Raw genomic sequence first — 18,501 nt, forward strand, 5'->3', positions numbered from 1 at the left:
GGGATGAGCTGCCCTTTTCGGGAAGCCGGTGCGCAATGTCGTTAGACAAGTATCCGGCCTTCCTCAGTTTTTTGATGTGTCCCTCCATGACGGAGGAGACCATCCACTTGCCTCCCGCTCCGAACATGGCTAGAGAAGGTTGAGGTGGGGTGTGCGGACATGGGCGCTGGAGCTCGAGTGCGCGGAAATGGATAGGCAAAGGAGGAAGAAGGCGTGGATGAAAAGGTGGATCCTTATCCCCTTATATGGGCGGACGTGACTATGCGCCCCCACCAGCCTGGTAAAACTCACTTATCTCCCAAGCGCTGTAGTCAATGGCGCAGTTCGGTTACCCACACCTGTATTGATGAGAATCCCAGAATAAGGGGACATGATCTCTGCTTTAACAAGACATGCCTAGGAAACCGCCTCGCTAAACGCACTGAGGTGGGACAGTAAAACGATTCGAATAAAGACTTGGCCGTGGTGTGATGTCACGCTACGGAATACGTCAGCAGATTAAATTTGTGTAAATATTATTCTCTGTATGGCAATATGTGGAAACTTATTTTGCAGAGCCGTACACTACCTTTGTGTTCAAAATCTTCTATGAAGTACTTGGAGGAGGAACCCGCCTTGCAATGCCGAAGACAATCTGCGTGCCAGACTCGTCGTCATTGAAGCCTGGTTCAGGGGCTACTGAGGGAGTCCTGGATTAGGGGGTGTCCGGATGGCCGGACTATACCTTCGGCCGGACTCCTGGACCATGAAGATACAAGATTGAAGACTTCGTCCCGCGTCCGGAAGGGACTTTCCTTGGCGCGGAAGGCAAGCTTGGCGATACGGATATGTAGATCTCCTACCATTGTAACCGACTCTGTGTAACCCTAGGCCTCTCCGGTGTCTATATAAACCGGAGAGTTTTAGTCCGTAGGACGAACAACAATCATACCATAGGCTAGCTGTTAGGTTTTAGCCCCTCTGATCTCGTGGTAGATCTGCTCTTGTACTACCCATATCATCAATATTAATCAAGCAGGACGTAGGGTTTTACCTCCGTCAAGAGGGCCTGAACCTGGGTAAAACATCGTGTCCCTTGCCTCCTGTTACCATCTGACCTAGACGCACAGTTCGGGACCGCCTACTCGAGATCCGCCGGTTTTGACACCGACAGCCACCTTTTGGTTCCATCAGACTGCTTAATGCTCTCTATGCTTAATTACACATCAGCAAACTAGCATGTGGTTCCGTTGCTTTTTGTTCGTTTTACCATACATTTTCTGATGCTAGCTATTACATCACTGCTCCGAGCCTCTGTTCATTACTTGTTTGTGTGTTCTTGATCTTCCCAAGTTGCATGACTAATTTGATGCTTCTATTAATTATGGAGCTGCCAACCCCATCAAGCAAAATATTTGTTCTTTTGGGGCTGGCACCTCGAACAAGCATAAAAATAGAGAGAAGCAGATATACTCCCTCCGATTCTATTTACTCTGCGCATAACTCTTGACCCGCATACCAAGGAGGGCACTGGTTTAATTTTTCTGGACTAATTTGCCAATTAATTAGGGCAGAGGGGGATGGGGCAGGGCACAAAAGGAAACCAGCGCTACGAATCGGCAACGCGCAGGCTAATACGAGAAAACTGAGAAAAAGTTATATGCAAAGTAAAAAGAATCGGAGGGAGTATTGTCGTGTATGCACACACCCTTCTTTCATTAGTTTGGATGAACAATTGATGATCAATTCAGACCAGTCCATGCGATTAAAATTAATTTTACCTAAATAGATGGTGCACAATAAACTACAACAACTAGATTTGCAACCACGGGATGCTGACGATATCTTCAAAGAACATTGCAACAGCAGCTAGGCTTCACAGCAACACATGGTAAGCCAGTGTGTTTTAGTACATGTGAAATGTAATGTGAGTGGGCTGCTTTCTTGGCTTGTGCCCTCAACGTGTAATCCTACCAAATTACAAATAGTTTAGTTGCCTCATTTGTTGTATTGCTTGATTCGAATGCTTATTTGTTGTTACGCTATACCTGAGTTGGCCAATATGTCAGTAGTGCCTATTGTACTATCTTAAATAAATGCATGCCTATTTCATTTGAGTCCTTAACTTTTCCTCTCAACTTCATCACAAGACTGTCTTCGTAGTTTATATGAGGCCACACTGTTAAGTGCTTTCTCAGATTATTTCAACTGCTTAGATGCCTTGGCAACTTAAATATAGCGGTTGTACACTCCCTTTCAACTAGGGATGTCAACTGGGTCCGTTTTAATCCCGATTAAAGTCCACTAGTGGTATGATAGTTCAAAAGAGTTTTTGTTTTTTTGAGGAAAATGAACTAGGGAGGTAGCAAAAACTAACTAGATGGGACTGGCGGATTTCGTTTATTTGCCACTTACATCCCTAGTTTCATCTTACCATTTTAATTTGTTTTCGGCTGATGCTACTTCGAACCATTTAAATATAGTTTGCCATGCTTGGCAATAATTCGTCTGTCGTTTACCATGTAAGCTTACTGCCTGGATCATACGATAACTATCTCTTACTAATGTCCAGCGGAAACCTTTCAGGATGCCGTTCACACTAGGACACAATGTACAACCCCAGAATCTATTTGTGGAAGCAGTGCGCCATCCATGTTACCAGATGGTAGCAGTTCAGAGGCAACACCGCCGGAGAGCAGTCTGAGTACAGATATTATAGTGCTTGAGGCTCTACTAGAGGCAGAAAGAGATGGTGTGGCTGCCATGAATGAGGTAATATTTATCTTGAGGCTGGAAATTACGGAATTAGCGGCACACATTATGCAAGCAACCCAAGAATTGGAGGAAGTAAGAATGTTGCATTTGAAGACGGAGGAGGTCCTGCTGTTTCTGCTATCTGAAGCCCAAGATAATCCCGGTTCTTCTTTAGATACCAGTTGAAATTTTCATTAGATTATTGTACTTGCATGTTGTGTCATGTCTCTGAATGGATTATGTTGCAAGACCCCCTATGTTGTCCATGTGTTGTAATGATCCGAATTTTTTAGGCGAGGTAATCCTCAGTACTTGTATAATTGACATAAGGTGAACTGTTTGTCGTGTGAGCATATTGTATTGGATGTAATAATTGTTTGACTCAGAGTGTATCCAACCTACTGAATTCGGAGATCACGACATTTCTAAATCATAATCATATATGAAGGTGGAATAAATATTTGTTGTGGTTTTGAAGAAATAAATAACAAAACGTATAATTATATGTGGATATTCGTAATCGAATACAAATTGGATTTGAATTTAGTTTGACAGGTCCCAGGGCAAACGTGAATGCTAATTCTCCCAAGTTTTGAACGAAGCGGCTAAACACCCACTATAATTTGTGGGCTGCTCGAAGCAAGTGTTTGCGAGATGGAAATTACTGTCTACCCTTGACACTTGACATCCTTATCGACAGGATTTACACTGCTGCGGATAGGGGTAGACTAGTAACTTCAATCAGACGTGACACGATGGCCTCTAAGCCCATTCAGACACGATGGGCGCCAAACGTGGGCGGCAAAACACATTTGATTCAAGCTCGTCCGAAAGACATGTGTCTCTTCCTCCATTTCCCCATTCATACACGGTGGGCGGCAAAACAAACTATCCTCGTCTGAAATCGATGTAGGTTTATATTTTAAATAGGGGCAGATGTGTAACTTCCATCAGACATGACACAACCGCCCTACCTGTCAGCCCCGTTTATACACCATGGGCGCCAACCGTGGGCGGCAAAACACCCTCTCCTCGCCCGAAATCGATATAGGCTAATATTTTAAATAGGGGCAGATGTGTAACTTCCATCAGACGTGACACAACCGCCCTACCTGTCAGCCCCGTTCATACACCGTGGGCGCCAACCGTGGGCAGGAAAACACCCTCTCCTCGCCCGAAATAGTTACCGGCAAATATTTGGGAGATGCGAGATTACCGTTCTATCCCCAACCGACGCGATGTCCGAAATTTTAAATGGGGGATAAGTTCGTAACTTTCCCCCATTTCAGAGAAGCGCGTCCCAAAGTTTGAGATCCCCCCCTCCGCTCCATTTCCCCATTCATACACCTTCGGTGGCACGACAACCTCCGCACTGCGGCCAGCCTCCTCCGACCGCCACCCCATCCTCCACCTTGCCGGAGCCGCTACCCCTACCCCATCGTCCACTGCAAGAGATGGACGTCTCTCATCCACGGCGCTGGACCAGGATCCTTTCATCGCCTCCTCTTGCTTCATCGGCGCCGTCGTCCACCTTGCCGTTGCCGCTGCTACGACCGCCTCGTCCTTGGCAATAGGATATATCCCCCGATCCGGCCGTCTACCGTCTAAAGTCTTCTTCCCCACCGCCGACAGCCATCACACCCGCAGCACCCTCAACGTATCAGCATAGGCCTACACGGCATCGCAAGAGAGGTGGTACTCTTCCATATGTGCTTAAGTTATTGATCTCACCCGGAAAAAAGATCGTAATTTGTTTACTGTACTTTTCTTGTCCGTACCAAATCATAGTGGCTAGATGGAAGCAAACATTGGTTGTGAAGTAGCTTTGTCCGGTTTGCACCTTCAGATCCTCCATGGCACGGGCACTATACTCGTAAAGCTTATGGTTCCCCCCCTTTATATTCACTACCATCATCGTAGGTGCTTCGTGTCGTGCTAGCACTGCTCCTCAAGACCTCAACCCAAAGCTTACGTGTTGAAATATGAATCTGATATGATGCTCATATCACTAAAACAGAGAATGTTTAATTGGTCACCTAATGTTCCTGTATTCATTTCAAAAAGCATGTGCGCCACCCCACTGGTTCAGCTAGTTCCACTTTCCTGATTTTTCTCTTGATGCTTAGGGTTTCCCCCTTTTATCTACTCTACTATGATCTGCGTAGGTGCTTTCTGTCATACTAGCATTAGTCCACCCTTCAAGCTAAACAACACAACACTCAGAATTTGAAAGCTTAGTTGTTCAAATATGATTGTGATATGATACTGATATTAGTTAACCGACACATTTAATTGGTTAGCTAAAGGTCCCACTTGAGTTTCCAAATGCATGTCGCGACATATAGAGAGACAGCATAATTGCATTTCTTTGTCACTTGTTGACCGTACTTTCTTGTCCATACCAAATCTTAGTTGTTATTTCAAAGCAAACATCGGTTGCTAACTACTCTTTGCGCGGTTTGCAGCTTCAAATCTACCATCCCACTGCTAGGGTCAACACTGTACTCATCATGCTTATGTTTTCCCCATTTTATGATGACCACAATCAGCCTACGTGGTTCGTGTCGTAATAGCACTGCTCCACCCATCGAGCTAAACAAGATTAGTTGTAAAAATTCATATCTGATATTGCTGCTAATATTAATAAAACTGAGAGATGTTTAATTGGTTAGCTAAATGTTCCTACTTTAGTTTCGAAATGCATGTGAGCCACATATGGAGAGACCGGAAAGAATAGTATTTCTCTGTGCGCTTTGGTTCATCATGGGTGGCCAACCGACATTGTATTAAAAGACTTGTAATATCTTCAATCTGCTTTCTCTGTTGCTCTTCTTTAAGATGATACTCTTCTCTTGCAGTCGACTGGTCAGGTCGAGTTGTTCTCCCTTAGTATATTTTGAATCCGTCAAGTCAGGTCGACTTGTTCTTCTTTACTATATGTTGAAGCTATCATCTGCGACGTGTCATCACTTCTGGAGCTCTCATATTTTGAGTAGTAGGCCACATTATATTAATACACACAACAAATTACAGCATGCATGGCATCTTTTAAAAGAATTGCAGAGATAGCACAAAGGGGTTTACAGGGAGGCAGTATTGGATTAGAATCACTTCTGCATTACAAAGAAAATATCACTTGTTTTTATGATTTCATGCATGTCAGATAATGAACATTATCAAAATGAATATGAGAATGGGCGCACGAGAGGAATATTGCGGAATGATCCACTGCCTAACAAACTTGGCATGGTGGAGGGTGGCCTATCTTATTCACCCATCAAGGTGCTTGCTCTAACTTTGCAAAGTTGTATTGGTCGCACATATTTTTCTTCTGACCTCTTGCATTACTTCTACTTTGTAACACCATCTGCTTAGTTTAAGCATCATATATGAGTATATGCCATACCTATCCATTTTCTGTCATATTCCATGTGTCATCACACTATGTTTTTCCAGTCAAATGTTGTTCTTTCGTAATAGATGTCCAAAAGGAAGAGGGTGAGTGCAGATCCTCAAGGAGTACAAACTAGGTATTTGGAAAATGTAGTGATACCTGTTAAATCATATAGATCAGCAGCCACAGAAAACACAGGCCCAACTATACCACACTTTACCCCTACTCCAGTGGCCAAACCCCTATTAGAACTGCTGGGAGCCCAGCGTCAGGTACTGTCTATGATATCAATTCAAAATTTGAACTCCTAAATTTCTGCTTGTGCCTTACCTTCTCTCTCGTATGAAAACTAATTTCAGATGAATCTCCTTGCTCAAAGGATCATACAAACTCAAAACAATAATGGGCTCCGCATTGCTCTTGTCAGTACCTCTCTCCCTTTTGCCTTGTAATGTTGTACTTAATTAATTGCTATTTGATTATGTATCATCAGTCTGCACCTGAGCTTCATTATCCTCTGTTTCTTCCAATATTATTTGATCTATATTTACTCTTTGCAAAATGTAGAAACGCTTATAAAGAATTTTCTTTGGGGAATTAATTGAATTATCCTTCCATCAACATGGAGAAGGGCTTTGTCCAGCCCGTGTTAACATGTAATGTAAGTTCATCCTTCTCAAGCCTTCAAACTTTGTTCTAGTATAGATTTGGATAGGCATCATTTCCTCCACTGTTGTTTGCTTTGTTGTTTACATCTGATTGGATGTTTGCAACAACTACTAGTTTCAAATTGTAGTTGTAAAAACATGTTCCTTATGCAGAACAGATCCATTTATTTGCTTATATAATTGTGAAACATGTTACGTGTCTCCCTATTTCTCTTTCAGACTCGTATCTCTTACGCCAGGCAGAACTTTAGGGAAGATAGTGAGCCAAACCATCTTGAGTACAGCGAGATGACCCCAAGGTCCTGTCTTGATGAAGACAGTGAGTTGAAGCTACTCACCAGCAGGTGTGAGACAACCTCTATGCAGTCGCTGCCTAAATCAGTTCGACTTCTTCAGTCTCAACTTCAAGCGGAAAGGCTTGCTTCAGCTCAGCTCCGACTTGAAGTCAAAGATGCAATGAAGATGTCAGAGGACTGCCGTGCGCACCATCATGCCTTAAATCTAGTGTTGATGCATCTATCGTTGACACAACTGAGGTCTACTCAGCTTCTTCAGCTGTTTAGGGGGGGGGGGCGACCTGGCCAGGCCTAGTGCCTTCTGAAGTGCTCTCAGTTTTGTATATTCTTTTGTCGGCGCGTTTATTTGCACTGGTGTCGAACTTTGATGCCCAGTGGATGTAATATGTGTGATAGCCGTGATAGCCTAGCGTAAGTTGCTTGCTTATTTATTTCCTTGTTGTCTTGTTTATTTGTTTGCTTCTAGTCATTGCAGTTCTTTTCCCGCGGTTTGCTAGTGGCTGCAATAACCTATTTTTTAAAACTAGGCCACAATAACCATGGGCTAATATTTACTGTAGTGACACTGGGCCTCCTACGGGCCGTAGAAACAGTAGGCCTTCTACGGGCCATAGAAACAATGGGCCTTCTATGGGCCGTATCATCAATGGGCCTTATACGGGCAGTATGATCGATGACCAAACATGGGCCAATAACAGGCCGCATTATGGCCGTAAACGGGCTAGAGTTGGAATCGTCCGTTCATGGGCCAACCATAACGGGCCATCGTTAATAGGCCGTATTTGATGACGCTATGAAAACGGCCCAATGTATTAACGGACCACAAATGGGCCGACTGTAATCACGGGATGAATTTGGCCCACAAGCAGAAAATGACAGTAACGGGCCGTAAGTAAATGAATGCTGAAAATGAGCCCAAAAATAAATGGGCTCTAATAAGGTCGAAAGATAACATGGGCTAGAAACGGCCCAACGGAATAGTGGGCCGTTAATGGGTATAAAGTGATACATTGTTCATTACGGGCTAGTTTCACCACGGGCCATTAATGGGTGTAAAGTGATACATTGTTCATTACGGGCCAGTTTCACCACGGGTCGTTAATAGGCCAAGAGTTACATAGGGCCTCATATGGGCCGAAAGACGTCATGGGCCATACATGGGCCAGAAGTGAAAACGGGCTGGAATCATATTGGATGGCCCAGATGGCGCTACTGGGCCTAATTCGGATAGGGCGTAACGGGACTTGGGTTAGCGGCTGTAAATGGGCTATATGCGAACATGCCGTTAACAGGCTTTCCATGGGCCGGCCCGCCACCTTTTGACCAAGTCAAACGGGCCGGCCTTTTCACAGGAATGGGCCACTGTTGGGCCGTGCCACGTGTCAACGTATCATAGGCGCCTTCTGTCCAATGAGTGGATGACATCTGTCCCGACGATGAGCCGACACGTGTTTCCTCCAGCTAATGATGATTTTACACGTGGAAAATCCCCATTGGTCGGGGTTGTTAACGGGTTATCAGATCCAAAACCCGACCCGATAGCTTAACGGCGTTCTGTTACGGTGGATGCCACGTGTCGGTCACCCTTGACGAAAGCACTTCTGTGACGCGTGATTTATCGTCATGGAAGTGGACACTTCCGTTATGATAATTTTGGTAATGTCATGGAACACTTCTACGACAGCACAGGTATGACTATCTTGATTCTGTCATAAATTTGTCATGGATGTACATGCATGACAAAAAACGCGACCTACTGTGACAAACACGTATCATCACGGAAGTGTATTTTTTTTGTAGTGCCGGCGGATCTCGGGTAGGGGGTCCTGAACTGTGAGCCTAAGGTCGATGGTAATAGGAGACAGGGGACACAATGTTTTGCCAGGTTCTGGCCCTCTCTGTGGAGGTAATACCCTACGTCCTGCTTGATTGATCTTGATGAATATGAGTATTACAAGATTTGATCTACCACGAGATCGTAATGGCTAAACCCTAGAGGTCTAGCTTGTATGGCTATGATAATGTATGTCCTCCGGACTAAGTCCTCCGATTTATATAGACACCGGGAGGATATAGGGTTACACAAGGTTGGTTACAAAGAAAGGAATATACATATTTTGTCTCCAAGCTTGCCGTCCACACCAAGGAGAGTGCCATCCGGACACGGGTGTAGTCTTCGGTCTTCGTATCTTCACAGCCCATCAGTCCGGCCCATGGCTAACAGGCCGGACGCCCGAGGACCCCTTAGTCCAGGACTCCCTCAGCCACGTAAAACATGCAACAACAATTAGAGGACGTCTAACTAGTTTTTGCAGGGTATGCTATGTGATGTGATATGGCCAAAAGGATGTGATGAATGATATATGTGATGTATGAGATTGATCATGTTCTTGTAATCGGAATCATGACTTGCATGTCGATGAGTATGACAACAGGCAGGAGCCGTAGGACATGTCTTTGTTTATTGTATGACATGCGTGTCAATGAAAAACGCCATGTAATTACTTTACTTTACTAACCATTAACCATAGTGTTAGAAGTAATAGTTGGCAAGACAACTTCATGAAGACACGATGATGGAGATCATGATGATGCAGATCATGGTGTCATGCTAGTGACGTAGGTGATCATTCCGCGCCTCGAAGATGGAGATCAAAGGTGCAAGATGATATTGGCCATATCATGCCACTTTATGATTTGCATGTGATGTTTGTCATGTTTACATCTTATTTTCTTAGAACGACGGTAGCATAAATAAGATGACCCCTCACTAAAATATCAAGAGATGTGTTCCCCCTAACTGTGCACCATTGCAAAGGTTCCTTGTTTCGAAGCACCATGTGATGATCGGGTGTGATAGATTCTAACATTCGCGTACAACGGGTGTAAGCCAGATTTACACATGCGAAACACTTAGGTTGACTTCAGGAGCCTAACATGTACAGACATTTCCTCGGAACACAAGAGACCGAAAGGTCGAACATGAGTCGTATAGTAGATGCGATCAACATGGAGATGTTCACTATTGATGACTAGTCCGTCTCATGTGATGCGGCCTAGTCGATTCAGATCATGTATCACTGAGATGACTAGAGGAATGTCTATCTGAGTGGGAGTTCATTGAATAATTTGATTAGATTAACTTAATTATCATGAACATAGTATAGATTTTCTTTGCAAATTACGTTGTGGATTAATAGCTCGCCTGTTAGCTCCCTGTTTTAATACGTTCCTATATAAGGACTAAGTTGAAAGATATTGTAAGCAATTGTGCGGACTAGGGACATAGTCTGAGGATTGTCCTCTCTGCTACATAGAAGGCTTCTGTCCTTGATGCACCGCTCGGTGTGCCAACCCCTCTGGCATCATCTGTGGATGTTGTGAACATCTGCAGACACGTTTTGATGACTACCTGATAGTTTAGTGCGCCATGATTTATGGCTTAGAGTCGGGGCTCCAAAAGCATTTTGAGCGTCATAGAACATATGAGATGTTCCAAGAGTTGAAATTGGTATTTTAGGATCATGCCCGTGTTGAGATGTTGAGACCTCTGACAAGACCTTTGCCTACAAGATGGAGGAGAATAGCTCAGCAGTGAGCATGTGCTCAGAATGTCTGGGTACTTCAATCACTTGAATCAAGTGGGAGTTAATCTTCCAGATAAGAGAGTGATTGACAAAAGTTCTGCAGTCACTATCACCAAGCTGCTATAGTTTCGTGATGAACTATAACATGCAAGGGAAGATGATCCCAGAGTTGTTCGTCGTGCTTAAGGTCGTAAAGGTAGAAATCAAGAAGGAGCGTCAAGTGTTGATGGTTAACAAGACCACTGATTTCAAAGAAGGGAAAGGGCAAGAAGGGAAACTTCATGAATGGCAAAGCCAGTTGCCGCTCCAGTGAAGAAACCCAAGAACCCAAACCTGAGAATAAGTGCTTCTATTAGGGGAACGGTCACTTGTAGCGGAACTGCCTCAAATACTTGGTAGATAAGAAGGCTGGCAACTTCAACAAAAGTATATTTGATATATGCGTTATCGATGTGTACCTTACTAGTACTCCTAGTAGCACATGGGTATTAGATACTGGTTCAGTTGCTAATATTGGTAACTCGAAACAAAAGCTACAGAATAAAAGGAGACTAGCTAAGGGCGAGGTGACAATGTGTGTTGGAAGTGTTTCCATGGATGATATGATCACCATCGCACGTTCACTCTACCTTCGGGATTAGTGTTGAACACAGATAAATGTAGTTTGCATTGGTGTCTGCGTTGAGCATGAACATGATTAGATCATGCTTATTGCAATACGGTTATTCATTTAAGTCAGCGAATAATGGTTATTCTATTTACATAAATAATACCTTCTATGGTGATACACATGTTCATAACATTGATGTCAAAAGATGTAGAGTTGATAATGATAGTACCACTTTCTTGTGGCACTGCAGCTTAGGTCATATTGGTGTAAAGCGCATGAAGAACCTCCATGCTAATGGACTTTTGGAGTCACTTGATTTTGAATCACCTGACACATGCGAACCATGCCTCATAGGAAAGATGACTAAAACCCCATTTTCTGGAACAATGGAAGGGGCAAGTGACTTATTGGAAAATCACACATGCTGATGTGTGCGGTCCGATGAGTGTTGACGCACGCGGTGGATATCGTTATTTTCTCTCCTTCACCAATGAATTTAGTAGATATGGGTATATCTACTTAATGGAGCATAAGTCTAAAACTTTTGAAAAGTCCAAGCAATTTCAGAGTGAAGGAATCATCATAACAAGAAGATCAAGTTCCTACGATCTGATCAAGGAGAGAGTATCTGAGTTATGAGTTTGGCAATCAGTGAAGACAATGTGGAATTGTTTCACAGTTGACGCCACCAGGAACACCATAGCGTAATGGTGTGTTCGAACATCGTAATCGCACCTTATTGGATATGGTGCGATCTATGATGTCTCTTACCGATCTACTACTATCATTTTGGGGTTATGCATTAGAGACGACTACATTCACTTTAAATAGAGCACCATCTAAGGTCCGTGGAGACGACACCGTATGAACTATGGTTTGGCAGGAAACCTACATTGTCGTTTCTTAAAGTTTGGGACCATGATGCTTATGTCAAAAGGCTTCAGCCAGAAAAGCTCGAACCCAAAGCGAAAAATTGTGTCTCCATAGAATACCCAAAGAATATGATTGGGTATACCTTCTATCTCAGATACGAGGGCAAAGTGTTTGTCGCTAAGAACATGTCCTTTCTCGAGAAAGAGTTTCTCTCGAAAGAATTGAGTGGGAGGAAGATAGAACTTGATGAGGTTGTTGAACCTTCACTTCAACCAGAGAGTTGCGCAACACAGAAAGATGGTTCTGTGGCACCTACGTCAGTTGAAGAGAAAGCTATTGATGATGATCATGGGGCTTCAAATCAAGTTACTATCGAACCTCGTAGGTCGACAAGGGTGCGTAGAACTTATGAGTGGTAACCCTGTCTTAAAGGTCATGTTGTTGGACAACGATGAACCTATGAGCTATGGAGAAGCGATGGTGGGCCCGAATTCCAACAAATGGCTAGGAGCCATGAAATCCGAGATAGGATCCATGTATGAGAACAAAGTATGGACTTTGGTGGACTTTCCCGAAGATCGGCAAGCCAATGAGGATAAATGGATCTTTAAGAAGAAGACAGACGCTGATGGTAATATCACCATTTATGAAGCTCGACTTGTCTCAAAGAAGTTTCCGACAAGTTCAAGGAGTTGACTGTGATGAGACTCTCTCAATCATAGCGATGCTAAAGTCTATTAGAATTATGTTAGCAGTTGCTTCATTTTCATTTACGAATTCTGGCAGATGGATGTCAAAACAAAGTTTCCTTGAAGGTTTCCGTGAGGGAAGGCTGTATGTGATACAACCAGAAGGTTTTTTCGATCCTAAGGATGCTAAAAGGTATGTAAACTCTAGAGATTCTTTTATGGACTGGATCAAGCATCTCAGAGTTGGAACATACGCTTTGATGAGGTGATCAAAGCTTTTGGGTTTATATAAAGTTTGCAAGAAAGTGAGTGGGAGCACTACAACATTTCTGATAGGTATATGTGGATGACATATTGTTGATCGAAAATGATGTAGAATTTCTGGAAAGCATAAAGGGTTGTTTGAATGGAGTTTTTCAAAGGAAGACCTGTGTAAAACTGCTTACATGTTGGGTATCAAGATCCATAGAGATAGATCTAGACGCCTGATAAGACTTTCACAGAGCACATACCTTGACATGATCTTGAAGGAGTTCACGATGAATCAGTCAAAGAAGGAGTTCTTGCCTGAGTTGTAAGGTGTGAACTTAAGACTTGAAGCTCGACCACGACAGAAGAAAGAGAAAGGACGAAAGTCGTCCCCTATGCCTTAGCCATAGGCTCTATATGATATGCCATGCTGTGTACCATGATGTGCCTTGCCACGTGTCTGGAAAGGGGGTATAAGAGTGATCTAGGAGTGGATCATTAGACAGCGGTCAAAATTGTCCTTAGGAAAAGGAAATGTTTCTCGATTATGGAGGTGATGAAGAGTTCGGCGTAAAGAGTTACGTTGATGCAAGCTTTAACACCTATCCAAATGACTCTGAGTAGCAAACCATATATGTATAGTGGAGCAACCATTTGTAATAGCTCCAAGTGGAGCATAGTAGCAACATCTACAATATGAAATAGAGATTTGCGAAGAACACGTGGATCTGAATGTTGCAGACCCGTTGAATAAAACCTCTCTCGTAAGTATAACATGATCAAACCCTAGAACTCATTGAGTGTTAATCACATGGTGATGTGAACTAGATTATTGACTCTAGTAAACACTTGAGTGTTAATCACATGGCGATGTGAACTAGATTATTGACTCTAGCAAACTCTTGGGTGTTTGTCACATGGCGATGTGAACTATGAGTGTTAATCACATGGCGATGTGAACTAGATTGTTGGCTCTAGTGCAAGTGGGAAACTGTTGGAAATATGCCCTTGAGGCAATAATAAAATGGTTATTATTATATTTCCTTGTTCATGATAATTGTCTATTGTTCAGGCTGTAATTGTATTAACCGTAAATTGTAATACATGTGTGAATACATAGACCACAACATGACCCTAGTGAGCCTCTAGTTGACTAGCTCGTTGATCAATAGATGGATGTGGTTTCCTGACCATGGACATTGGATGTCGTTGATAATGGGATCACATCATTAGGAGAATGATGTGATGGACAAGACCCAATCCTAAGCATAGCACAAGATCATGTAGGTCGTTCACTAGAGCTTTTCTAATGTCAAGTATCATTTCCTTAGACCAAGAGAGTGTGCAACTCCCGGATACCATAGGAGTGCTTTGGGTGTATCAAACGTCACAATGTAACTGGGTGACTATAAAGGTGCACTACAGGTATCTCCGAAAGTGTCTATTGGGTTGGCACGAATCAAGACTGGGATTTGCCACCCCGTGTGATGGAGAGGTATCTCTGGGCCCACTCGGTAATGCATCATCATAATGAGATCAATGTGACTAAGGAGTTAGCCATGGGATCATGCATTACGGAACGAGTAAAGAGACTTGCCGGTAACGAGATTGAACGAGGTATGGGGATACCGATGATCGAATCTCGGGCAAGTAACATACCGATGGACAAAGGGAATTATATACGGGATTGATTGAATCCTCGACATCGTGGTTCATCCGATGAGATCATCATGGAACATGTGGGAGCCAACATGGGTATCTAGATCCCGCTGTTGGTTATTGGCCGGAGAGATGTCTCGGTCATGTCTGCATGGTTCCCGAACCCGTAGGGTCTACACACTTAAGGTTCGGTGGCGTTAGAGTTATAATGGGAATAGTATCTGGTTACCTAAGGTTGTTCGGAGTCCCGAACGTGACGAGGAACTCCGGAATGGTCTGGAGGTGAAGATTGATATATTGGACGAAGGGTATTGGAGTCCGAAATTATTCTGGGAGTACCGGATGACCACCAGCGTGACCGAAAGGAGTTTCGGAGGCCCCAGCAAGCGTTGCGGGGCCTTATGGGCCAAGGGTAGGGGGCACACCAGCCCACTAAGGGGATGTGCGCCCCTCCCACCCCATCTCATGTAACCTGGAGAGGTGGGGGCGCCTCCCCTAGGGAAGCCGCCCCTCCCGGCTTGGGGGGCAACTTTCCTAGGGGTGGGGGCGCCCAAACCCATCTAGGGTTTCCCCTGTAGCCGCCGCCCCTCCCCTAGGGAAACCCTATGGAACCTCCTCCTCCCCCTTCCCCTATATATAGTGAGGGAGAGGGAGGGCAGCTGCACCCCTTCCCTGGCACAGCCCCTTCCTCCTCCTCCGTAGTGCTTAGAGAAGCTCTGCCGTAGATCCACGAGCTCCACCACCACCACGCCGTCGTGCTGCCGGAGTTCTCCCTCAATTTCTTCTATCCCCATGCTGGATCAAGAAGGAGGAGACGTCCCCGGGCTGTATGTGTGTTGCACGCGGAGGCCCCGTCCGTTTGACGCTTGTATCGGATCTTCCGTGATTTGAATCGCCGCGAGTACGACTCCATCAAGCGCGTTCTTGTAACGCTTCCGCTTAGTGATCTTCAAGGGTATGAAGATGCACTCCTTCTCTCTCGTTGCTAGAATCTCCTAGATTGATCTTGGTGACACGTAGGAAAATTTTCAATTATTACTGCGTTCCCCAACAAAACATATAAAAATGCTATATTTCCTAGTTCTTAATCATGCTTGGTTTGGATAAATGGGGTTTCCATGTGGCTTGAATTAATCTGATGAATCTGCAATGTGCTTATTTATCATCAACATATTTTACTGATAGCATGTGAACCCTTACTTAACCTGATGACTAACTACCTTATATGTGTTGCAAGGAAACAATGGGAGGCATTGAGGTTTACAAGATGGTACTAACTATTATACCTTCCCTCTTTTATTCCTTTGCCCCATTTCCAATATAGAGAAGACATTTATGCACATCCTTGTTTTCAGGGTTCACTGATGATTACCTCTCAAACCACCTCTGTGTTCAGGAGGCGAGGAAAGTTTTCATACAACACCCACGGTTCAATATTGAAGTGTTCCTGAAGAGGTCAAGGGATGGATGGTCAATCATCCACAGGCACTGGCCTAAAGTTGAAATGACCTTCAACATGAATGAAGGCTCAATATTCGCATTTCACTTCAGCAGTTTTCCAGATGAGATGCATCTCTCTATGTACCGTCTATGATGCTAATTTCGAATGGTTCTAGACGTTGCATGTGAAACTTGCTGTTGGTGCAGTTTTGTAATGGGGTAGTTGAGTGCTGAAGCTATATCATGTTGTACTCTGATGTATTTCAATTATGAAATCATGCTTCCTTAATATGGAAATGGAATATATTATGTGCTTAATATGAATGTCAACTAGATTAGTAAATGGATTATTAATAATAGGGAAATTAGCCTGCTAATTGGGTTTTCCTATTGCAAACAGTTATTGAGAAAACACCATGGGCGATGACCTCTGGTAATGCACATAGTTTCTAGGAATAAACCGTGTTGGATCAATGAACAATCACACATGACATTCTCTTGAAAACAGTTTGTGTTATGCCACCTTGCGCAAACGTTTTCCTTGGAGTGACTATGTGAGATGTATATACGAACAAAAACGTTTAGTGATGACTGACTGTGTGGGATGTACTTACGACTGGAAACGATTTCGCCTGTATAATTGTATTTTAGCACTATTGTACGTATAACCGTATTTGGTCACTCGCCGGTCGCACACGACCTCATTTTATGGAGCGTGTGTGATAGGAGGGCATATCCTCGACGATTTCTAGGTCATGTGAGATGGATCGCGTGAAGCAGCAAAAACCAAGATGTGTCTTGTACTCCTCCGTCGATGCTTGCTTTCATGAATTCTGTACTTCCTCTCACCGACATGTGGGACATATAGCAACTGGGTCGATGTGTCATGCACCAAATAACACTTCAGAATAGCAGGGGGACGCACCCCAGTCGTATCACCCCAGTAGTAGTAATGAGCAATGAGGCATCAAATCACAATGCCGCACCTTCCCAGACGGACGAAGCAACCATTATTTCACACTTCGCTTCGCCATCATCTCCTTCTGCCATTGTTCTGCCTCAAGAGGCACACGTGCATCGCCTTGGTACATCATGACATGTTGGACCGCGTGACAGGCCATGATCCCCCGCCCATCGCTTGGTAAAATCACCTCATTTTTACTACTTCCTCCGTATCGGTTTATAGGGCATGCGCGTCGTTCTAGGTTGAGAATTTAACTGGCTATATATGTGATGAACAATATATGTTTAGAAACTACATTCCCTTAAGAATCCAATGATATACTTTTTGTGACATAGTAACTCATATTTAGTTAGTGAAATGGATGACCTAGAACTACTTGCATGCCCTATAAAGCAAGACGGAGAGGGTAGAACAGTACGTATCTTTTTAGATCAATATATTCGGGATTCACCAAGGAGCAAAACCAAGTGCTAAGCAGCTCCTGTCGTGTTGGCATAGCAACTCAAGCAGGGTCAGTCCACACACGAAATGACGACACACTTAACAGGACCCCTTTGGCCGACATGTGGCTCATCCACCATCTTGTTCCATGCGTGATGCACTAAATTACAGTTCAGAGCAGCGGTTGGACTTGGAGGCACCCCGGTCGTAGTGCCGCAGTAGTAGTAAATGAGCGATGAGGAGTCAAATCACAAAGCCCCACCTTTCCCGCATTAAGCTGGATGGATGAAACAACCATCATTTCACTCTAGGGCGCAAGAGCATAAAGAAAAATAGAAAACCAATGATGCATGCGGTGGCTACCTAGGGCACCCTTGGGTAGGGGCATCCACTACAAATCCTTATTATTTGAAAGCGCCTCCACTAAAAATCCGCTTCTCCCTCGTCCTCTTGAACAAAACCGATGATGCGTGCGGCGGTAGGGTTTGTAGGAGTACTACGGAGTGCGGGGCCACGTCATAGTAAACGGGACAGGGATTGCGTTCGAGTTGACGCCTTTTTTGCATCGAGACGCCTTAATGTCTGGGCCGCTTGGTTTTACGGGAACGAGTCAGCATTTTGGGTTCGGGGACCAGTGAAGATATACGTACAAAAAATTGTGGACGTAGGTTCGACCGAAAGGCAATGATGCATGGGCCCTGGATTTTGATATACCCGCAGCCATGTGAAATTTGCTACTCTACTCAAAACTAGTAAGGTACACATGCATTGAATGCATGAGATTTGGAAACCAAATTATGAATAAATACACAGTATAGCATGTAAAGCTTTGAGCCATATATGCATGACGTAGATGTTCGTTTAGTTCTTATAGTTCATCTCATTCAAAAATCAATTA

Source organism: Triticum urartu, chromosome 6A (genome assembly GCF_056163025.1).
Source record: "Triticum urartu cultivar PI428250 chromosome 6A, HENAU_Tu73, whole genome shotgun sequence".
Taxonomy (NCBI): domain Eukaryota; kingdom Viridiplantae; phylum Streptophyta; class Magnoliopsida; order Poales; family Poaceae; genus Triticum; species Triticum urartu.